This window comes from Gymnoscopelus braueri (assembly GCF_963280865.1).
Source record: "Gymnoscopelus braueri genome assembly, chromosome: 21".
NCBI classification, from domain to species: domain Eukaryota; kingdom Metazoa; phylum Chordata; class Actinopteri; order Myctophiformes; family Myctophidae; genus Gymnoscopelus; species Gymnoscopelus braueri.
In genome coordinates, this window is record NC_137623.1 from 20,443,259 (window position 1) to 20,468,179 (window position 24,921).

At 41.4% G+C, this 24,921-nt stretch overlaps 2 protein-coding genes across 2 annotated transcripts in view; both read left to right on the forward strand.

The window, feature by feature from the left end:
• Window positions 1-24,921, forward strand: part of LOC308077664 (collectin-12-like) — a gene marked incomplete at its 5' end in the record, with an annotated part of 253,537 nt that overhangs the window by 95,781 nt on the left and 132,835 nt on the right. The gene's annotated exons all lie outside the window — the stretch shown is intronic.
• The window catches only part of LOC308076749 (tyrosine-protein kinase Yes), a 44,625-nt gene continuing 28,077 nt past the window's right edge, over window positions 8,374-24,921 (forward strand). Inside the window, exon 1 of the mRNA XM_080417200.1 lies at window positions 8,374-8,850. The gene's annotated coding sequence lies outside the window, so the exon portion shown is untranslated. The remainder of the gene's footprint in view (window positions 8,851-24,921) is intronic.

Here is a 24,921-nt window from a genome sequence, read left to right on the forward strand (position 1 = left end):
CAGGCACTCCCTTTTGAAAGGGCTCATTCTAATGAAAACACAACTATTCATACTGTATTTCAGTCGATTATGCACTCATGAAAACACTAATGAATATTATTTCTTTTCTGCCAATATGCCTGCCAATAGATCCTCTAAATCTTACACAAATCTTACCCTAAAATATAAGAAACCCATAACATTACTGTATTTCTGTACAGTACTGGTATCCTGGTATCATATATGAAACTGTACAAACGAATGGAATTGGTATGACACACAGTGCTGAGTTTATTAGATTGGTTTTATTTCCAGATTATGTACACCAAAGAATAGAAACATATAGCAGAAACAAAGATACAAGTGGAGCCAGTGTGTGTCCCAGGATGGACTGTTTAATACAGTGGTTCTCAAACCTTTTAGCTCAAGACCAAAAAGAGAAATTAGATGTTTGCCAGTGACCCAAACTAGTGAAAATAGCACATCTACAAGCTTGTAAATCTGCTATTTTCACTATTTCTTAAAAAAATATATATAAATATATATATATTATGGAAATTATTATTTTATTTGTATTTATGAAATACTTTTGAAATATATTGGAATTGTTTTTAATTGATGAAAGTGTGATTTCTTTGTTTAAACTTTTTTCCTATTTTCTTTTAAATGTAGGAAACAAAAAATATTTACTCAGGACCCATAAAATTGGTCTGAGACACAAATATGGGTCCCGACCCACTGTTTGGGAAACAGTGGTTTAATACACAGTTCAGATGATATCTCAATTCAAACCTTGTGGCACCTGCGAATATAGATTCATGGACCACACTACTCAGAGCAGCAAAAACAAGAGGCTACATCCCCATCCTTGATCTTTCTAAAGACCTTCCCGAAGGTAATATATACTGTACCACCAGTATTGTATCAAGGGAAATGCCATAGCCCTTTACTATAAGACATAGCTTGACAGCAGCCTGTCAAGAACGTTCAGCAGACAAATATCTAATGGAAGACTTAAAGGTAGGGTAAGTGATTTTCTTTGCCCATAATAAGTGTCAAATAGCTCTATATTCTGATAGTACTCATTGCCATAGAGAGTGTTATTTCACTAACAGGAGTCTCCCCAGCTCTTAATTAAACAGAAGATGCATTTTCAGGTCGGGATACCAATTTTATCCAATCAGGATATAGAAAACTCAGACAGGATATAGATTAAACAAGTGAAATTTTAAGTGATGACACAAAGAAATGAGCAGACACAATTGGAACTGCAACGCTAAAAATGAAGCTGATAAATGGGTACTCTCTCCTGATTGGCTGAAATGTTGCAACCCACCTGAAAAGTTCTGTTTATTGAAGAGCTGGAGAGACGGGGAGAACCCTGTTACTGAACAGACAGTCTATAGCAATGATTACTATTAGAAAATAGTGCTTTAACCTTAAAACAAAAATCAAACAAAAGAATATCATTTATATCATGTATCACCCTACCTTTGAGATAAGATTTAAAATTCACTAGACAAGGACCACACACATCAAGGGTGTATGAAGCCTTGATGTATATTTTGCGACAAACATACAGTAGCAAGTATTTGAACAAAGGAGAGTCTGACAAAATGCACAGAGCTGATGAAACAATCAGGAGAGCAGCTGTCAGGAAGGGTCATGGTAACAGCTAGGTTGCTAGCCAGGTTGATAATCCCGGTGTTCACAGCACACCCAGACTGCTGAAGGAACCGAGGCTTTCAGCCTAAAAACAGCCTGTAGCAGTCACCAGATTCTATCTCACTTCAGAAAACAGAAGTCAGTATCTGAGACAACATTACAGCCAATGAGTCTACAGAGTGCTTCAGTCGTTAAGATCTACAGAAGCCCAGCCTTTGTAAAGCATTTGGAGAAAAGCCTGTTAGACCCTCTAGCTCCAGACCAGTCAGATATCATCAGTCTTTCCACAGGAAGTGCTGTGTCACCACTGACCAGACATAGCCAGTGATCTACTGCAAGCTCACCAGACTGGAGAGGAAGCATATCTGAATTTCCAAAGTGAATGTTTGCAGAAAGAGTCACCAACATGAAAACATGAACAGTGCTAGAATAAAGCAAGCACACATAAAGGATGTGGTCTTGAAAGCAAATGAAAATCTATTTTGGGCATTTGATCATTGCTTCCCAATGTAGAGATCCCTTTGGTCCATTGAGTTGGGCACTCTGAAATCTAGACGGATCATTCCGGAAAACTAACAAGGCCACTCTTGCAAAACAAGTTTGAGAAATCAGCATCAGCAGTTGAAGATATTGTAGAATAATCTCCTTCAAATCCCTGGGAACAGCTTGATATCCTGGAATTATACAGCAGTATAGAATCATTTGTCTGCACAGGATATGTCCTGTCCAGTGTCCACCATCATCTAGCATAATGTTAAATGATCTGCACTACCCGCTGTTCTGGAGTCCAGCCTACTTCCCCTTTCAGGGAGAAAAGGACATGAAAAGGACATGAATGTACAACTTACAACATATATATACTGTATATTATATATATATATATATATATATATATATATATATATATATAGGTATGCTTATATAAATAAAATAAATAAATGTTGATCTAGTAATAAAATATAATGGCGGAGACAATAAAATAGTATAAATATGTAATTGTCTCCGCCAGGCCGAAGCAAAAGTATGTTTGCCAGACCCAAGGGGTCGGGCTTACATGAGGCTTTGTACCTGTTTCGTCCATACATGGGCAGGGGCCATTTGTCCTCCGGCCCCAGCCAAAAAAGTCTGTCCATACATGGGCATAGAAGGGACACACGTCGTGCGAAGCTTTGTACCTGTTTCGTCCATACACAGGCAGGGGCCATTTGTCCTCCGGCCCCAGCCAAAAAAGTCTGTCCATACATGGGCATAGAAGGGACACACGTCGTGCGAAGCACGACGTGTGTCCCAGCCATAAAAGTCTGTCCCCCTTTCGTCCATACATGGGCATAGACACAGGCTGACACGTCATGTGAAGTCTGGGTCTGGCAGAACCAGGTCTCCTGGTCTTGTTTACCCTCTGTCCGTCTGTGAACACCTAACATTGGTCAAGCTTCACGTGACATCACAATATGTAATATAAATAGGTAAGACAGGATTAATCAGGAACAGTACTTTCTTTTACCACCTCGCCTGGCGGAGACCTGTGCTCCGAGGAGCACATTTTCTAGTTTAAAATATATTTTTCCTTCCTCGTCCTCGTTTTATTTTATTTTATGCTTTAATGCTGCTAAATGGAGTGGATTGCTACTTTGTAAATCAGGTATATATGTAATTATTAGTCACTATACAGGTATAAGCTTATATACAAGGCCTCTGGTTCTCTTATTCCCAAGTGTGTTACACTGAGGCATTGCAGAATGACCCTGTGGAGTTGACGTATAAATAGCAGAGCGACTGGGGCTTCACCCAGTGAAAGTAGTCATTGATAGGGCGTCCGCTGGCCTGGCGGTCCAGGCCGCATGTGGGCTCTGGTGCGGCCCGGCATGTTGCGGGTTTGAGTCCCGATCTCGACAGCCAACCCCGTCTCTCTCTCCCTGTTTCCTGTCGGTCTCCACTGGTGCTATCATTGAAGGCATTGAGAAGAAAAAAAGTAGTCATCGATCCAGGACGATGGTGTGAAGGCAATAGTAAGTTGTGGGTTAGTGACCCACTCCTCCAACACAAAGTACACCGGAGTTCCAGCCAAGGACGTACATGCTCAGATTGCAAAGTACTGCAACACAAGGGAGTCATATAGATATAAAAGTATTGTACTCTTCTTTTAATTCCACTACAATTATTTGAAAACCTCAGTTAAAAGTTACTTTATATTTTTATTATTGTCTCCGCCGGAGGCGGAGAGTATGTTTTCGCTTCGTCCCGCCGTGTGTTCACCTCCCCCCTAGCCAAGCTAACATTGGTCAAACTTCACGTGACACGTGACAATATGTTGTCACCAATGCTTTTGATTGGCTAGAGGGACGCATGACGAAATAAAATCCTATAAATAGGTGTGTCACTTCAAAAACCCATTTTTGTTTTTTGAAGTGAGGTAAGACAGGATCAATCAGTCTTGATTGGAACAGTACCTTCTAGTACAAATCACCCGTCCGTGCGTGTGTGTGTCCCTCTGAGAACACCTAACATTGGTCAAGCAAAGGCGCAGAAGGCCAAAGCTAAGAAAGCATACTCATCTACAACAGTAACACAGAAGAGGACTATAGAGTTGAATTGATCCCACAACAAGGCCGAAGTCTTAATACTGTAAGAATTGGCCACCTTGATCAAATACATTATGTAGCACTAGAGAAAACTGACATAGATCAAACACACCAATCAACTGCTGAAACTGTTCAAGACAATGAAGATGAAGAAGACAGACAAGCATTTGAACAAACCAGTCAATTACGAGGACTCCCATATGACACATTGCTTCAAGAAGAATTTTTTTTAGATGCAGACACTACATATTCAGTCGCCCCTGCAGAACACCAAAAACCACGCGCATTCTACCAAGACGACCCGTTCTACCAAGACGACCCGTGCTATTAAAATAGCACGGGTCTTCTGGCGGAGACTTGTGCTCCGAGGAGCACATTTTCTAGTTATTATTATTATTACAACACAAACAGTGCATTAAATGATAGCAGAAAATGACATTTTATGTTTGGTAATGTATGTTAATTTGTTCATATTCTATTTCAGAGAATAAATGTGTAAAGAGTGACAGTACATTGAACATGATCAACATATGGTGCATTTCCACAACATCTACTGAATGTAAATTGTCTTGAGGACAATAAAACCTTGCTAATCAGTTGTGCAGCAAGCATATCGTCACTGTAAGGGCAGAAAGCTTGTATCTTCATTGTCTACGCCAGGCCGAAAGGCATGGCGAGAGAGTATGTTTTATCCCCTGTCTGTCCGTCCGTCTGTCCGTCCGTGTGTCCGTGTGTCCTGTCCGTCCGTTACCACCTAATCTCCGGCACCGTTGGCCCGGCCGCTGCGAAACTGTGCACACACACTCCCTGGATGCCAAGTCAGAACCTCTGGCCCAAATGTTTCAGATTGGCCTGTTATAGCGCCACCAGGAGGCCGATTTGTGCAAAACACATTTATTGATACTACTCCTACAGATTTTGTCCAAACATCACAAAAATCGGTACACAGTATCTCTATAGTCATGTGATTAACACGGATCTATCCAATTTCCCATATTACATCCTGATTGCCTAAGATTGGCTTCCAAAGTTTGCAGGATTGGTCCGTTTTCAACAAAATGCCTCAAATCATGAACGCAGCTTGCGATTTCCGTGAAATTTCACACGCACATTTCTATTAGGCCGAGGAAGAAATGCCACCCTTTTACCATTGGCCTGTTATAGTGCCACCAGCAGGTCTAATTTTGCAAAACACATTTTTGGAACAAAATGCCTCAAATCATGAATGCAGTGTCCGATTGCAGTGAAAAGCCTAAGAACAAAGCGCACCCTTTTCACATTGGCCTATTATAGCGCCACCAAGAGGCCACAATAACCTACCTGACCTGGCGGAGACCTGTGCTCCGAGGAGCACTTTTTCTAGTTTATAGTCATTTGGGCTCCTCACTGAAATGGATATTACCCTCTTATTCTAGCAGGTATATGATGTTAGACTGGATGCAGGGACCACACAAGCAACAATGGCTTATTATGGCATGCAAGTGTGGACCTGCAAGCTTCTAGACTGCTCCTGCCTTGCCAAACAAATGAAAGTGCGCAGAAATATGCAATCTGTAAACCTGCAGTAATCCCAGGGAGGTGGAAAAGGATGTAGAAGTTGAAGTGAAACTGATTGATTATTATGATGATAATAATGATGATGATGATGATGATGATGATGATGATGATGATGATGATGATGATGATGATGATGATGATGATGATGATGATGATGATGGTGAATAAACAATATGAATACTCAAGAATGGATATTGGTATGACAGTATAATGTGGAGTGAATGATGATGATGTTCATTGATTATAAAAGTGAATGAAAGAATGATAGAAATATTCATGTATTTCCTTTATGACAAGTTCTATTAGGAAGAAAGTACTTCCATTCTTTGTATCTATGTGTAGTGCCCCGGAGAAGACCCGGCCGCAATAGCTCTGCCAATCGAACTCTATGTGGTGGGAGACTGGGGTATGATCCCAACTCGATGCAAATCATTACATATGGTGGTAACAGGAAGAGTGGGCACCTCAGTGTTAAATTGGCTATTTTGTCCAAAATGTTTGAAAATAAAATATTTGGAAAATGGTCTTAAGTAATGTAAAGTATGCATGATTAGTACATGATTGAACATTCGACATTTAAGGTCTAAAATGTCTATAATTGTTACAAATTGCAATCTATCATGCTGAAATATCACCTTTTCAAAATACCAAACTAGAATTTTCCACCTTGAATGATCCCGATTTGTGAACATTCTGGCCTGGTCCCATGGACTCGTTGATTAACACATATATTTTTCAGGTCAGGTGGGTCAGGTAGTCTCTCAACGGTCCAGTTTAAAAAAAAGCTCCAGCCCATGAATCACTATTCTACACATTTTACTTACACGTTTATGTTCTTAGTTGGGTTATTATCATAGATAGAGTCATTAGTGAATGCAGATGATTTCCAGCATCATTTTCAGCTTCATCACAGAATCAATGCTAGCTTAATGACGCCTTAATGATGTTAATCTATTTAAAGAAAGCCAACTGAATAGGTTGAGGTAACAGTGCCATTTTTCTACTTGATTCAAATATCTAACTGGGTACAGTTTACAGCTCTGACTGTGTGTGTGTGTGTGTGTGTGTGTGTGTGTGTGTGTGTGTGTGTGTGTGTGTGTGTGTGTGTGTGTGTGCGCGCGCGTGCGTGCGTGTGTGTGTGTCAATGTCACCCAAATGGACTAACTTCCATGTCATGGATGCCATTTCTCTCGTATCAGGGTCTCTAATAATAATAGTGACTCTCAAAGGAAGTTAACAAAGTAAAAAAACAAAACAAGGCACTCTTCTGGTGAAAAGGTTAATTGAGTATATGGGTATATGGCTATATAGGCTACCCTGAAGAAGGCTGTGGGGCCGCTACACATGGGTTATTCCAGTCACAGTTTTTAACTCAATTCAAAGGCTTTTAAACTTTTTCACCGGAAGAGTGCCTTGTTTTTTTTTTTCCTTTGTTGCAAGTTTTGAGTCCCCAACCAAAGAGCACCTTCGTTATGCTTTTTGGACTTCCGAGCAGTCCAGACCCTTTCTTTTTTTCTGAAGTTTTAGTTTAGTTTAAATCAGTACAATAGTACAAGACATAGATTAATATAGGGTTAATAGTGAAACATCTTAGTATAATGATCATAAATCTACTGTAGTAATTGAATAATGCTATTTGAACTGCTTCTAATTTTGCTGGGGACCCCCTGGAACCCTTTCCAACTAAGTACCCCTGTGGGCCCCCAAGTCCCCACTTTGAAAACCACTATTGCAACAATGTATTTACTCCACACGAACCATAATCCTAATGTGTAGACAGGCAGTAAGACCAGTAGGAGGCGCCAGAGAGCTGCTTTTGGCTATAAATGGGAGAATGGGACGTTCGAGTGTGTTATTTTTTCTTTCTTTTCTTTTTTTTTTACAACAAATCCCCCCCTCCCTCCCCCCTCATCTCACGACAACAATAGACACTACTTATTTTCCCGTTATAGTCTTTCTAACGTGATTTTATCATCACTAGTATCTCCAGAACAGCTGTGTGAAGGGGAATACTCTATCTCCAGCTGTGAGGCAGCCGTCAGTCCTCCAGGCACCGTCGGCCATGTTGTTGTGTGTGTGTGTGGGGGCAAGGTTGCCATGTCCGCGCAACTTTGGGCTTGTTTTTCTGTAAAGTTGCTTGTAAATATTAGTTGTTGCGGCGGGTTGCGGTTTCTTGGGCTCGTGGGTTTCTTATTTAGGGTTTGTTTCCTAATGTTGTTTAAACCAGTGGTTCTCAAACATGTTCATGTCAAGGACCCCAAATTAATCTGATTTGTCCACAGACCCCCCCCCCCCAACTGAAAATATGTTGTGCCAGGGACCCTCCATACAAGATTGTTAAAATGTTTTAAAAAATGGTCCAAAATTACCTCTCCTTTTTTCTCAAGAAAAAAAAAATAGCAGATCTACAAGCTCACAGTCACAACGCGTCGCATCGCATCGGTCAGCTATTTTCAAATAACCGTAGCCCAGTCGCTACTTTTGGGGCTTGTCTTCATAGGCCTGGTTGCTTATTTCTCTCACAAAGAAAAACTGGCAACACTGGAGGGGGTCGGTCGGTTTGATGCAAGTTTGCTACAGTACAGTAGGAAGTGTAGGCTGCAAAATACTGGGACACTTTAGGGATCTACATTCTCTCTTTTATTAGCATATCATACAACCGCTGGACTGACTGACTAACCAACACTAAATGATGGTTGCTGGTGTATTGCCATTGCCATCAACATGTCTTTCTTCTTCCCTACAGCGCTTGATTTACTTTGATTTTTTTCTTTCCCAAGATTTTTTGGGGGCTTTTTTTCTGCCTTTATTGATAGTATACAGATTTTAACTTCATTGTCTCTGATCACCGCCTAATGCAAAAGAACCGCAGTTGTATTTGCTGCTGGTCTGGTCTGGACTGGTCTGTCTGGATGGACGATCATGGATGGATGGAGTGAAGATGAAGACTACTAGATCCGTTGGAATAATTCATTTCCCCCACACACATTAGAAGGAATCTGATCATCTGGGATAAAGCCATCAGGCCAGGCGCGTGAGACTGGAAGGACGTGATTTGATCATAAAGGTAAAACATCATGTCGTCTGTGTGTGGAAATGAAAACCCTCCATTGCAGCCGATGATATGGGCCGAAACACACCCGTTGGTTGATGATTGCCTATCTGACCTTCTCTATAATAGCGTCAACAAAGGAATATAGCCTTTAAGATATACATCTTTAGACTGTCGATTGTATTGTATTTCCAAAATGCTTGTGTTATTACAGTCAATTGCGTTGTTGTAGAGGTAGGTATGTATGTGGGAGTACATTTTTGCATTTAGATGTCAATATCAGTGGATTTCAGGGACCCTTACAAGTCTGTAACTCTGAGAGTGTACAAATGGAACTAAATGGACCTAACGGGTCCATTTGGTCCCATTTGTACACTCTCAGAGTTGAGGGGAGACCTTGAAATGTATAATTTTGAGAATCAAACATTGCAGCATGCTGCATGTCAGGGTAAAAAGATATTAACCGCAAGTCATTTGTCATTTTGTCAGTGCCACTGAGAGGATGTTAGTATGTTATGATGGTAACATTCCAAAGTGGGCCATCATCACATCCCCAAATGATGTAGGTTATGCCATCTATGAGTACATCAACACATTATGTGTCCAAACATTGGATAATAATAATAATAGTCCAAACATTGCAGCATGCTGCATATGTCAGGATAAAAAGATAACCCCAAGTCATTTGTCATTTTGTCAGTGCCACTGAGGGGGTGCAAGCCTATGTTATGAGGGTAACATTCAAAGTGGGCCAACATCATCACATCCCAAAACTAATGTATGTCATCTATAAATACATCTACACATTATGTGGAGACTGTGTTTAGTACGGTTGGTCAGTTCATTTGTGCTGGCTTTCTTGGGTTAAATGCTCAGAGGCACGCTGTATTGAATTAGATAGACGAAGACAAAAGTTCCAGTGTTGCAGCCAGGTCTGTCCCAGATATGATCCAGAGTGAAAAGTAAATCACTCACGAGTAAAAAAGAGAAGCCCCTCCTAATATATTACGTCAATCAAAACTGACCCTATTCATTATCTTTTACGATATCAATCAGCCACAGGCATTAGCTTGTTGCTTTGTGAAATCGTTTCCCAAGGACACTGAATGCAGTTAATGCCCTTTTTGTTTCAGGGAAGGCTGGCTCAACCCCCTTCTTGTGACACCTATGACATAGCCTACTTTCATGAACATTGCACTGGTTAAAGACTATGTGGTTGAGTGGGAGAACAGCTGTATCATTCCTTTGCCCTGTGATGGGGTATTGCAGTGCTGTTGTATTGTTGTTACTGAGGGAAGGAGATAGTATGTCCTTACTAGTCAAGTTCATTATGCTCTGTCTTGAGAACTAGACATAATGAGGATACAGTTTAGCCTCACCAGTCCTATACTCTTGTATGAGCTTGTAACTGGAAGATTGCCATGCCACTAGACATTCCGCAGACAAGCTAGTAAACACTCAGGGAATAGAATAGAATTTAATTAGAGGTACAGTGCTTCGTCTCAACAGACATCATCGATGTGCCGTTGAGCAATGCACTTGAGGCTTGTGGCTAAGCATTTTGTTAACTGAGGCTTGTAATGGTTAAAATAACGAGCTAGTTTACGGTGCAGCATCACTGATGATGAAATGCAATACCCTAGTCGAAAAGATTTATAGGCTTGCTTTTGGAAAATCCCTCATAATCCAGTCAAAATGCATTTTATTTTGGAACCACACAGATGTTTGGGGTTCCATAATTAGGCAATCCGATAACCTAGAGCTTTATTAAGCAGTTGTTATTGCTTTAATTTAGGTTTATTCCAGTCTGTCAATATTTGGGTATTACTAGAATGCTTCCACAAACCTTTTGGGTTGTATCATGACAATGAAAAAGTTAGTGATGCATTTAGGAAAGAGCCCTTTTCTGGTGTGCACCAGAGATGCGAGTTTAACAGTTTTAGCACCACGAACTAAGTAGATGTTGACAGTTCAAACAGCCTGACTCACCTTTCTGTTTGTAGTCACCTCAGGATTCCAAAAATAGCATGTGCGCATCTAAGACTCGATTGCAGGTCTGCGTGTGTTAGGTGTGTTAACTTGCCCGCAGCCTGCATGACATTGAGAACGGTTTGCGCTGAAACATGCACTGCAAAGAATATGAGATACATGATTTGATTGTCTCCTATTCAGTCATTCTTTTGAATTGAAAATGCTGGCGTCTGCTACACTTTTATTCTGTGATTAGGTCTTGGGTATTCCCATATGCCACTGCAAGCAGGGACTGACACACACCCAGTGCATGTTCTGGAATAGGAAGTAGAGAAGGAGAAGGTCTTAATGCTCCCAACGATATTTATTTAATGAGTGGTAAAAAAAAACACAACGTTTCGGCCTCTGCAGCCTTCGTCGGGTGTAGGCTACTGAACAGTGTGTAAAAGGCAGGTATATATAAAAGGGAATAGTGTGTAGAGCTCACATCAGTCCATGAATGAAGACACCCGGGGCAACGCCCCAATTTGGAGTTGGAACTGATCACAGATCAGACAATGAAGTTACAAATGCAGTCTGTGTCAGAGTGAGCAGATACATAAGCCATTATTGTTCCTATATGGCCATCAGGATGATTCAGGAATAGGAAGCACAAGATGGCTTGTCAACATGTCTTTACCTCATTCAGACCCATTTGATTGATTGATTGAATACTTTATTAGCAAGATTGAAAAACAACGGCAGTACAGTTATCAAAGCTATGCTAAAGGATAACTCAAAAAGCCCCAGGGGGCTTGTTTCCATTGTGGTCTGTTTGTACTCAATTCATCATCAATACATTATGTACATACAATACAGTACATATCAGCAACAACACTAAAGCCAATAGTAGATATATTTACATAACAAAGTGAGGTGGGGGGCGGGAGATGGAGGATGTCACTCCCACAGTGGAGCTTGCTGAGGTAGTGCATTGTTTGACTCTCTGGGGGCAAGACAGTAGGGGTTTAAAAATGATCTAAGTCCAATTATAATTTGAGGACAGCCATGTTTTTAGTTTTAATTGAAGACGGGGAATCGAGAAGTTTTATGGCTTGTAGGGTTTGTAGGGTAGGGCATTCCACATTTTGGTGGCAGTATAGTAGAATGCATTTCCCCCATGTTTGTGTCGAATCTAGGGGGAACAAGGTCAGGGGAGCCTCCCTCTGGTGTTGTGCCCATGGGTGTCTCTCACTCGAGAGAAGTAGTTTGATACCCAGACTCATGCTAAACTCTGTCTTCCACCTTGAGCCATCCCAGCCTAGAAAAGTGAGCTGGGGTTAGGTGAGTCCTGCCTTGAAGGTTTAGTACTAGTATTGTCTTTTCGTTTTGTGACGTCTGTGTAGTTTTGTTTTTAGTGACATGGGGTGTTAGTCAAAATGACACTAGATGAGGGCTCCAGCTAGAGTCCTCAGTGCACTCGAGGAGATCATTCCTTCCCCAAAATCTTGTTCTTTGGTTGACTTTCAGGATCACTTTAGTTTTGATGCCATTTTCTTCACTGGAAAGTTTGTTGTCCATAACACAACCAAATAGTTGACGTCATCTTTGCTTGTGCCCAGCCTCCCAAACACAATACTCAAGTTCCACGTAGGGGTGCAAATCCAACTAATCGATTTAATCATTAATACTTTAAAACAATTTATAATTTAATAAAATAATCAATCCCTATTTTGGGCATGTTATTATTATACCATTGTGCGATGATGTATAAAATAGCGGTTAAATGATTCATCAATTATTCGATTAATCAAAAAAGTAATCTATAGAACAATCGCAAAGAAGATAATCAATAGCAGCAGTCTAGTCATGATGAGTATGTAAACATTTAAAGCCAGACCCAGTTTCAACTCCTCAGCAGTGTTGCCATGTCTGCATAAGTGACTTTGGGCTTGTTCTGTAAAGTTGCTTGTAAATATTGGTGGTTGCGTTTTTTGGGGCTTATTTCTTAAGTGTAGTTGCTTATTTGGGCTTGCTTCCTAAATGTTTAAACCAGTAGTTCTCAAACATTTACAAAAATGAAGGACCCCCAAATTAATATGTATTTGTCCACGGGCCCCCCCATCTGAAAATATTTTGTACCAGGGGAACCCCCGTACCAGATTTGTGTTAAAATGTTTCACTTTTTTCAAGATTATTTTGAAAATAACCGATATACAGACTCGCAAAGCGTTGCAAGCTTGTAGATTGGCAATTTTCAAGTATGCAGACGCATACAGGTTTAAAGTGCTCATATGGTCTATAATAGTCGCTTCTTTTGGGCTTGTTTTCATAGACCTGGTTGCTTATTTCTCTCACAAAATCTGGCAACACTGCTGCTCCATCCTCAGCATCAGAGGAATGTAGTGGTGGAAGGAAGGTGGCTACAGGGGCAGCAGCATCTGTTGGTGTTGGGAGGTTTTGAAGCCTAGTAAAGCTCCCAGGCCCCTCCCTGTCTGCAGCTGCTAGCTACCAGCTGTCCAATCAGACGGAGGAACCCAATTCAATTCAAAGGAGCTTTATTTCCATGAGTAAACGCACATTTACATTGCCAAAGCAAGTGTCAAAACACAATTTAAGAACAAAATGGGATATATATATATATATATATATATATATATATGATATATATTGGCAAGGGTACAAAGCTTTTTGAAACAATTAACAGCAATCTTTTGCAGTCACTTTTGGGACATTAGCAGCATTTTTCCCAGAACTATTGAAATAGTATAAAAAAATAGCATGTGCACATCTAAGACTTGATTGATTTGATTTGATTTGATTAGACGTTATACAGGAGAAAAACACATGTTACATCATGTTCATCATAGAAACGTCAAGGATACAGACACAGAAAAGTCTTGCGACTTGTTTTCATTGTGGACCTTGGTCTGAGACAAACAACACTGCAACAAAATACATACAGATTGCAGGTCTGTCTTAGGTGTGTAACTTGCCCGCAGCCTGCATGACATTGAGAACGGGTCCACTCGGTACAGATAGTATTTATGTGTAGTAGGTCTATGTCAGAGGGCCACTCGGTACAGATAGTGTTTATATGTGTAGTAGGTCTATGTCAGAGGTCCACTCGGTACAGATAGTGTTTATATAGGCGGCTTTCCATATACATGGACTTACCTAGCCCCACCCCACACCGCCCACCACAGCGACGGTTTCCACTACAATGAAGTGGGTAGAGTGGTGTGTAAGTGGTACTAAACTGGTGCCTAAAAAGTACCCAGTCTTGGGTAGGTCTGAGCTGGGCTAAGCGGGGCTAAAGCTGTGCTGCTACTGATTGGTCGGCTCACAGCTGTGTCTGTCCACTCAGGTCTCTGTAGAATGTAAACACTACGGTAGCAGTGTTGCCATGTCCACTTATTATAAGCGACATTGGGCTTATTTTTCTGTAAAGTTGCTTGTAAATATTGGTAGTACTTTTACTCCACTACAATTATCTGAAAACGTATTAGTTACTAGTTGCTAGTTACTTTTCAGATATAAATGATCACATTATAAAACATATATTAACCACTTAAGCCCTATTTTATACCTAGGCTATTTGAAAATAGCCGATCTACAAGCTCACAACGCATCGCATCATTGTAGATCTGCTATTTTCAAACATTTTAGTACTTACTTTTGGTACCTTAATTACATTTTGATACCAATAGTTTTTGTACTTTTACTCAAGTAATTCCAGACTTTCTCTTGTAGAGTGCTTCTACATTGCAGTATTGATACTTTTACTTAAGTAAAACATTTGAGTACTTTTTCCACCACAGCTTGTTTCTAAAATGTAGTTGATTATTTGGGGCTTGTTTCCATATGTTGTTGAAACCAGTGGTTCTTAAACATTTTCATGTCAAGGACCCCCAAATTAATATGTATTTGTCAACATTATATATGTATATATATTTTTTTAATAGCAGATGCACACACTCACAATGCGTCGCATTGCTACGCGTTGTGAGTTTGTAGATCTGCTATTTTCAAATAGCCGTAGATAGTCGCTTCTTTTGGGATTGTTTTCATAGACCTGATTGCTTATTTTTTTCTGCTAAACCTGGCAACAATGAATGTGCGACGATACACGCTAATAATGTTTTTTATATAAGTGATGGCAACGTGTTTAGACACCACACAGGTCTTCCCAACAATAGCGAAGATTAAAGTCAGGGTGAACATGGCCAAATAATAACTTAAGAGCCAAACTAGCTCTGAGGAAGCACGCTAGCATTTAGGCTAACCCTGTAGCCTGAGGCTAAGTTGGTGTGTTAAAGAAAGGGGCGTTGATTTCCTTCGGGAGGGGAGGGGAGGGTGGGGATTTTGCGAGTGGGGACTTTTGTGCAATGGAAACGCAAGACATTTTGAAGCGGTGCGGTGCGGTTCTGGACTGTACTGGACAGTGTCGTGCTTAAGCTGTGATGGAAAAGGGGCCTATGTGTAGTAGGTCTATGTCAGAGGTCCACTCGGTACAGATAGTGTTTATATTTGTAGTAGGTCTATGTCAGAGGTCCACTCGGTACAGATAGTGTTTATATGTGTAGTAGGTCTATGTCAGAGGTCCACTCGGTACAGATAGTTCTGGAAACACAATGGTTAGTAGTCCTTAGGGTGGTTGTAATCCATTGGCTAACCTTCTTTTTATTGCAACAGTTCACAAATCTTGCTGCTGTGCTTGCACAGAGTTTTGTCGTTGGTTTTCGAACACACTTTGGGTGTATGTAATCTGTGGGAAGTATGTGTCTCTGATGTCTTGGTATAGTGGGCAGATGGTTAGAAAGTGAACCCCCACCCCCACCCCACCCCTACTGTAGCAATCGTCTGTCTGCCTGGCTGTGTCGCCCAGCCAAACTGAACTAATCCAAAACCTCTTGGGAGAGATATCTTGGAACCAGTGGAATGCTTTGAGGGTCGAAATGCATTACGAAATGCATGCACACACCAAATTGTTAAGGAATGATCGGAAAACACAGAGCATGCACGTGTTCCAAGATTAATTTGATGTTGGATGTTGTGTTGTGTAATGTACATGTATATGCAGCATTAACAAGGGATTTAAATGTATTACATTTATTTATTTATGTTATATCCTTGGTTATTATTATTACGATTTAGCAGATCAGTCTGAGGCCTGAGGATTAAATACTCAAGGCTCTATTCTTCATTCCAAGTATATCATTTCCAAATACAGTATTATATACAGTATTTCTACTTTCTTATGCCATCGCTCATGCAAGTACTCTCTTCTGGAAGGACATAAACATACAACATAAGAATGTCATCCAGTCCTCTAGATGCCCTGTGTGTGTGTGTGTGTGTGTGTGTGTGTGTGTGTGTGTGTGTGTGTGTGTGTGTGTGTGTGTGTGTGTGTGTGTGTGTGTGTGTGTGTGTGTGTGTGTGTGTGTGTGTGTGTGTGTGTGTGTGTGTGTGTGTGTGTGTGTGTGTGTGTGTGTGTGTGTGTGTGTGTGTGTGTGTGTGTGTGTGTATGGATTTGCAATCTACTTTCCATTGTAGGGAAATGATTCCAAGATGCAGGGTTGTTGAGGGACCTCTTGTGTTATTGCGGAACAGATTTTCAGCACATGCTTGTCTACAAAGCATTGATGAGGCTTGCCTGGAAAGGCTTCCTTCTCTGGCTAAAGGGCAAACATACTACATAGGTACACCTCCTGGAAGAAGCCCTGAGGAGCATTTTACAGCTTCCAACATCATAGGCGGCGATAGCGTGGCGGGGCGTCGGGGCCAAAGCCCCCACGGCCCCACCCGCAATTGATCAGTCCCCACATCAATCTCAGATGTCAGGCTCAAACTTACTGTGCCATTACCATTACTATAGCGGGGCTCAACTTTGTTACACCTTTACTGTTCCTGGTCAAAAGTGACCGCCATTTTGACCAAAATGTATAGGTAAGACTATCCAGTAGATGGAAAACTCTCTCTCACACACACACGCAGCCGCACACACGCACGCACACGCGCGCACACACAGAGTTCTAGACGGCTGGCCCCTGTGGTGCCCCACCGTAAAAATCTTCGTCATACAAAATCTGTGTGCACATCAGGCACAGCAGGTCAAACTGGCCACTCAAGGCCACTCAATGTCCGGAAGCACTTTGCGAAAGTGAAGCACTTTCACTTTGTGCCACTCAATGTCCAGAAGCCACTCAATGTCCGGAGGCGAGACACCACAGGTGTCGATCAGAAGTAAATGTCATAGGTTCAAAAGCTTATTATGGAGGACAACTGGTCTTGCAGCAATCAGATGAAAAACACAATATTTATGACTTTGAAAAAAGTAGTGTTCTCTTATTGCAGAGCGTCCAGGCAAGTTTATGAGCTGAGAAAGCTGGATTGTTCGTGTATGCAATCTCTTTCTATGAAGAAAGAGAACGTAATTGATTTGAAGGAGAGAGCATAAGATTACATACATATCACACACACACACACACACACACACACACACACACACACACACACACACACACACACACACACACACACACACACACACACACACACACACACACACACACACACAGTAGACTAGTAGGGAGGGATGGGACGATATGAAAATTACATGTCACGATTATTGTGGCAAAAATTATTACGTTTAACGATATTATCGTGATAATTTAGCCTCCAGCATCTCTAATCTGGGGAGAAAGTTCTCCCCAGAACGTTCCAGTTCTACAAGCTCACAACGCGCTGCAAGCTTGTAGATCGGCTATTTTTGGCAAAACAATTTGTGTGTGTGTGTGTTTTCATCGGTTGTTCTGACCACATTCCACAGAAAGGTGGACTCACTGGACTGTGGTATAAAGACTGATTGGAACCAAGTGCAACTCATGGCTGTCTAGCTATTTCCAACCATCCAAAACCTCTCACACAGTCACACGCACGCACATTACAAGTCAGGGAGACAGGACTTTTTATATTAGCAGAAGTAGTAAACACAATTAGAAGTAGAGATGTACGAATATTTTACATCGGTATCAGAACAACTCTGCAGAGAAGAAGTTGTTCACAGAACAGGGATTGCTGTATGCCCAACATATTTACCCCGCTTGGCGTACATAAATAATTGACGTGTTTCAGTATACTGTAGATTTGGCCACATTTGAGTCGGAGGGGGGGATAATCTCGGCTCTTTGTCTGGATTTCATGAGGTTTGTGTGGAATTCTCACACTGGGAGGAATGTTGTAAAGTAGCTGTACTGTTAGGTATGTGGATAAGAGAACAGCTTGAGCACAAGGCATCACGCTGACCAAGTAAACAGAATAATATGTTTGACAGGCATGCATCAGGCCAGTGGTTGTCAAATGATTTATTAGACCTGGAACGCATCTGTGTCACTTTAGATTGCTTTGGCTATTTTTGAAAAATCTTGAAAAAAAATGTTCTAGATTTTTTTCCAAAAACTGTTAGGAATTTAGGATTTAGATTTTTTTAAGAATCGCCTCAGGTCTTAATGGGTTAATTTCAAGGACCGTTTGAAAATAATACAAATCCGCAGTCTAAGGAAGAGCCGGGTGGCTCGAAACTTTACCAATTCAATTGCAGTGCAGATTTGTATTATTGTCAACTGTTGACAGCTGTCAGTTTTTCTCTCATCTTAATTTCAAGGACCACCATAACTCTGAGTTACAGACCTGTAATATTGTCCATTTGGAACCCTCTTAAGGATCCTTGATTGTCCCTGGACCACACACTGAGAACCACTGGATTAGGCCAGTGCTGGTAAATTAATATTCGAATTTACAATATGGGGAAAATATGTATATTCGAATATGAACATTTATTCAATTAATTATATATGTATTTTCACTATTATTTTTTTATGTTTATTTGACAGGGACAATACAAAAAACAATATACGAACACTTGATACATTGTATTTTGTATTGTCCCTGTCAAATTGCCAATTTTTAAGACCAATATTCGAATATCATTTCTGAGGAAAGTTACCAGCCCTAGTGCTGGTCTTGTCTTCTTAAAGACATTTCCTTTTTACTGACGCCTAGAAAGGAGCTGAATGCTTCGCCGGGCCAAAGGCACGCACACTCCCTGGACGCCAGAGCAGAACCTCTTGTCAGATCGGCCTGTTATATCACCACCAGGAGGCTGATTTCTGCTAAACACATTTTCTTTTCTTTTACTCCTACAGATTTTGTCCAAACATCACACAAATCGGTACACAGTATCTCTATAGTCATAAAACCAAACGGGTCTTTCAGATTTTTCATATTCCATTGGCTAAGATTGGCTTCCAAAGTTTGCAGGAGTGGTACGTTTTGAGCAAAATGCCTCAAATCATGAACACAGCGTGCGATTGCGGTGAAACTTTGCATGCACATTGCCACTAGGCCAAGGAAGAAATGCCACCCTACATTTTTCTAATCGTGGTGGCGCTATAACAGGCCGATCGAGTTTTTACCTATAACTGGACCGATCGGCCTGACACTTTGCACGCACACTCCCTAGAGGCCAAGAAAAAACATCTAGCCTGCATTTTTCACATCAGCCTTTTATAGTGCCACCAGGAGGCAGATTTTGATGTGATCTCGTGATCTCGCCGTACGTTATTATTTGGGCTGCACCGCGTTGATAAATGAGGGCCAGGATCTCTATAGTCATTTGATCAACAGAACACGGATCTGTCTGATCTTTCTTATTCCATCCTGATTGGCGCATTTTGATCATTGCTGGCCCACAATAACCTACCTGACCTGGCGGAGACCTGTGCTCCAAGCAGCACTTTTTCTAGTTTGTTTTGTTTTTTGTTTTCTCAGTTTAGGAGGATGTCTGAAATTATCAAATAATTGTAGCTTTGGACTGGACTGTAAAAACCTTTGATATTAGAATCTGTACAGTGTGACATAAAACCTTTGTAAATGCCTTGCTTTAAGGTAACAAAAACACCTGCCAAAGGTTTCCTGGGCAATGCACGTATTATATTACCAGCTCTTGTACATGTTTTCCCTGAGAATAGAAGTCAGAAGTTCTCAAAATCTGAAACAACATTAAAAGGCTTGGTAAGAAAATATGAGCTGAATGCAAGTTGGCAACTTGGAATTATTTCAAAAACTTTATGGGTGCTGATTGTAAACGCTAATTTACTTATGTCTTTGTAAGACACTAAGAAGAACAAATGATGTCCGTCATAGAAATAATTGCGCCTGCTCTGACATAAAATCTTACTATTGTCTCGGATGTCTGCATTTAGCGTTTGAAACTGTCTCTCTTATGTCTCTGTCTCTGATTACAATGTGTTGATTCAGGCTGAAGAACTGAAGGATAACTTTGACCTAGTTCTGAACTGGCATGTCTGTATGTAACAGAAAGAAAAGGAGATAGATTGTCTTTGTACCTGCCTTAAAAACACAAGTACATCTCCTTTCAGGGTAGATAGTGGAAAGATCTCTGTGAAGTAATGTGAACGTTTCCCATTCAAACTCTTCACCTTCCTCTGTCATAGTTCCTTTGTGTTCCTTGAAAGTGTTCAATTGTGCGTGAGCCAAATCGGGAACCCTTTCCATCATGCTTGCATGCTGGAACCTATTGTAGGTCATATCATCATCCTCCGGGCAGAGAGATGTTGTCAGCAATTGGAGCGTGTTTCTATAATTAGCAGCAAGTTGGCGAACATATTAGCAGCAGATGTTCTGCTCTACAGTTTGTGAAAGATTGTAAAGTAGTGTTCAATTAGTCAGTTGTTCCTTGACTTTAACGTTGGCACTGGCAGTGGTGTCGGGCAAGCGTTTCAATCTCAAATGAAAAAGACCAGCCTCATAGCTCCAAACTTATAGAGTACGGTGCAAAGTGGAGGCATGGGCACTCGGGTGGCACAGGGGTAAATTATCTATCCAGCACCGCAGAGTCGAGGGGTTTGAATTCAACACTGCATCGGGCTTGGCCGAGAATCTGAAGAGGGAATCTGGGCGGGGAGGGTTATCACTGCTAGCGCAGTGATCTTTGTAACTGCGCTGCAACAACTCCCTACAGCATTGCCTACAGGCTGGGGTGGTGCCTGTCAGCGGGGGTGTTGAACGGGAGGAGTCGGACATCGTGGCTATTGTTCGTCCTCCCGGCGGGGGTTCCTCACTGGCAGGTGAGCCAGTACGAAGCAGTGACAAACACAGAAACGTGTGGGAAGGAAAACAAAATGAAAAAGAAAAGAAAAGTGTACGTTTCTTGTGTTTTGCCTCAAATGTGACAGCTTATAAATATATTCACTCCTGACTCAAATCTGTTTATTATTAAGTATCACATCAAATAACTCCATGGCACTTCTTAACACCGGTATCTAAATTCTCTGAGAGAACCTCTCCTCGGCGTTGCAGCACTAAGTGTGGGCCACGCTCCATCATGTCATTATGTGACGGCTGGCTGGTTTAACTGAAGCAGCACTGACTCACAGAGGGTTAGCCCAGCTGATGAGTTCCTCCAGGCAGAGGCACCCTGAATCCTATCATCACAGCCAAGAAGGGCCGTCACGACACCATTACAACATTTAAGTTTTAATTGTCACACAAATTTGAAAAGTAGTGTTCAATTAGTCAGTTGTTCCTTGACTTTAACGTTGGCACTGGCAGTGGTGTGTTGTCGGGCAATCGTTTCAATCTCAAATGAAAAAGACCAGCCTCATGGCTCCAAACTTATAGAGTATGGTGCAAAGTGGAGGCATGGGCGCTTTTTCTGTTTGGCCTTTTAGGCTCACAGTGCAGATGTGACAAATAACCTAAAATTTAAATAATATACAAAGCAATGACTGGCATATTAAATAACTATTTCCACTACTTTTTGAAAATGTTTGAAACTATATGAAAATCTTTCAACATGGAAACAATTGTGCAAAATAATTGTGATTTAAATAATTATCCTCCTATAATTTGACAAACCTCTGTAGTGCATGGGTGCATGGTGTCGTCGTGGTGAGGCCAAAATTGTTCTGCCCGGTTCTCCTCAGTGGCTGGAGCAATTGATCTGAATTTGCACACAGCCATTGACCCTTACCATGTGCACCTAACAGCGAAGCCCGTTTTCCGATTACACGAAATCTCAGCTGTTTATTAGCGTCTTTGTGTTCGCTGGCTCCCGGGTTGCCAGATCATGTGCGCATATCCCCCCACGGGTATGGTCTAGTAATAATAATTGTGACAGGCCTACGGCCAAGAGCTGCTTAAGGACCCCTCTAAGCACTGAAACTATAGTTTTATTGATCATCCACATCCACATCAAATACAGTATACTGTAGATGACAAGCTCAGACAGTGAACAGACCCACAATGCTTGTGGTGAAAATAATGGACATAGAACTTCGGCCTCTGGTCGGGTCATGGGTCAGGACTAGGCATGGGACGATATCAGATATTATCGTATATCGCGATAAAAAACGTCATCGATAACAGTATCGCGGGCTACTGTAATTATCGCGAAAATTATCAGGCTTTTTGGAGCACCCCGGACAGTTGCTTGATTCAGTATTTAGATATTATATATATATATACAGTGGTAGTACCTTGATAATGTCAGGGGTGGTACCCCTCTGTATTAATTTTATCAGACACGCCCTCTCTCTAGTCTTAACACATTGCCTGCCATGGACGCATAAAGTCATTCTATTAAATAGTCCACTTGCCTACCAAGACGCATAAAGTTGTTCTATTATCAAATTATAATTTTTTTGAAAATTCCACAAGGGGCACCCTAACACAGCTTTGGGATGATCCATCGTCACTCAGAGAAGAAGTATGTGGATGTGACGTCATTCCAACGTCACATCCATCCAACCTGACTATGGGATGTTTAGAAAAACACTCCAGCTCAGTTTCTTTTTTTTGCATTGAAAACCACCCGTTTTCAACGGGCCATAGCCCAAAAATGGCGGATAGGCGTTGGAATATTATTGTTCCAATAGACACACGGATCCCTCCGCCTTCTCACAGGGACTTTTTTTTTAACACAATCTGGCTTCCACTGCGTTTCAAAGATCGTCGGATTAATATATTAAACGATGTTTATATATCTTGGCAGGTAATGTTAATTTGGTGTATCCATCCATCCATCCAGCCATCCATCTTCATCCACTTATCCAGAGGGTAGTGGAGGTAACAGTTCCAGCAGAGAATCCGTCTTCCCACATCAGCCACTTAGCTCTGGATATAATCTCCACATGTCACTGTGAACCACATTATGTTTTTATGTTTCCTCTTCGTTTGTATTTTCTCCTGAGGGCCATCATCTTCCTCTTCATCATCTTTCTCTGATATCTTCGACCCTGTTGCCATTTGCTGTTTTTGTTTTTTTAAAGTTTATTATCATTATTATTTTCTTTATTATTATTTTTTAATGGAATCACAGTTTGTTTCTCTTTTTATAGGGCTATGTTATGTTTTCAGTTATTGTTGGTAGTCATGGTCGCCAGTTCCCACCTGATGTCATGTGTGAGTTCAGACTGCTCCACATCGTACTGAATAACTGCTAGCTTGCATAACATCTTCAGATTAGGACTTAAATCTAAGATATACAGGTCATCAGGTCTGTTGTGTCTTCCAAAGAGGATGATACGTTCTCCCACCATGCAACAGCCCATCCAAGCCGTGTCACACGGGGCTTTCCCTTTGGGCTCAACCTTCTTCCATGAGAGGGTCTGTGGATTGAATTTCCACAGATCATTGAATAATTGCCTCGAGTTGTAGCCACCAACTATGTACAGCTCTCCATTGTAGGCAAAGGCTGAATGACTCGCGCATCGTTCTGGAAGAAGCTGTGGAGAAGGTGTGTTCAGCCAGCAGTTGGTCTCTGTGTCAAACACACTGATGTTGTTGTTGTAGATGTCCCCCTGGTACCCCCTGCCCCCAAATACAAACATCTTTGTCCCGATGATGGTGACAGACTGACGTGATGAAACAGGTGGTGAAGTGCCTCTGGTGTTAATTAGAGACCAGACCATTGTAGTGGTGTCCAACTTGTAGAGTCCAGTCAGTGCGTCCAGTCAGCTGGGTGATTCCTCCATAAATATACATGACCTTCCTCAAGACACAGGCTGAGTGGTGGTACCTCCCCTCTGGAACAGTTCCGGCAATATTGGGTTTGGACCATCCGTGGTCGTCAACATCAAATGAATAAAGCACGTTACAGTAAGGATATCCCCCCCAGATGTAGACAATATCTTCTACCAGAACAGCTGTGACTGTGCGGCCCCCGTGTACGCAGGGACCCTCAAGGTGATGTTCTCCTCCTCCAGTTTTCACTGTGGTCAACTTCCTCCAGCGTAAAGACAGTGTGTTGAAGATGTGGACATCGATATAATGACTGTTAGGGTAATCTCCAAAAGAGTACAGCTTGTGTCCGACTAGTACTACCACAGCAGCCGGCCAGGAAAACCTATGTCCTCCTTTCAGATGTATCGTCCAGTGAAACATTTCACACACCAGCACCACTGTGAATCAGTGCAACTAATTTACAGAAGAGGTTAGAAGGCAGGCAGTTGTTGAATGGTGTTGTGTTGGGAAATACAATAAAAACATTTAAAAGGACAATTATGTTGAATGTGATGACGATGGTGTGATGTCATTCCTTGATGACGACTTTATATGGAATAGCTAATGACGTTACTCAAAGTGAATAGCCATTTTAGCTAAATCTATAATCTGAAATGTGCTAATAATAAGATGTGTTTTGTCAGTACTATGACACCAGTACTATGGCATCAGTCATCCATATTTGGGCGAGATAAAGACACACTGACAGATATTCAGTGATGTAGAAAGGCAACAACACCTTGGAAACAGAGTGTTTGTGGACTGGTAAGAGTTTGAGGCTCGATGCTCAGGAAGAGCTTCTACGCAGCAGCTGTTAAGAGTCATAAACAAGGACATGGTCAGTTCCTGTCTTTCTATAATATCTAATCTTCTTCATCTTCACCCCCCCTCTAAGATATCTAAAATATACAAAGTGGCATTTTAAGAGTTTTAACACATTGAATGCCAAAAACGGTCCGGACCGTTTTTGAGGGTCCAAACGAGAAGTGCCGAAAACGGTCCGGACCGTTTTTGACCCAATTCTATTTTTATATGCCCACGTGGGGGCGC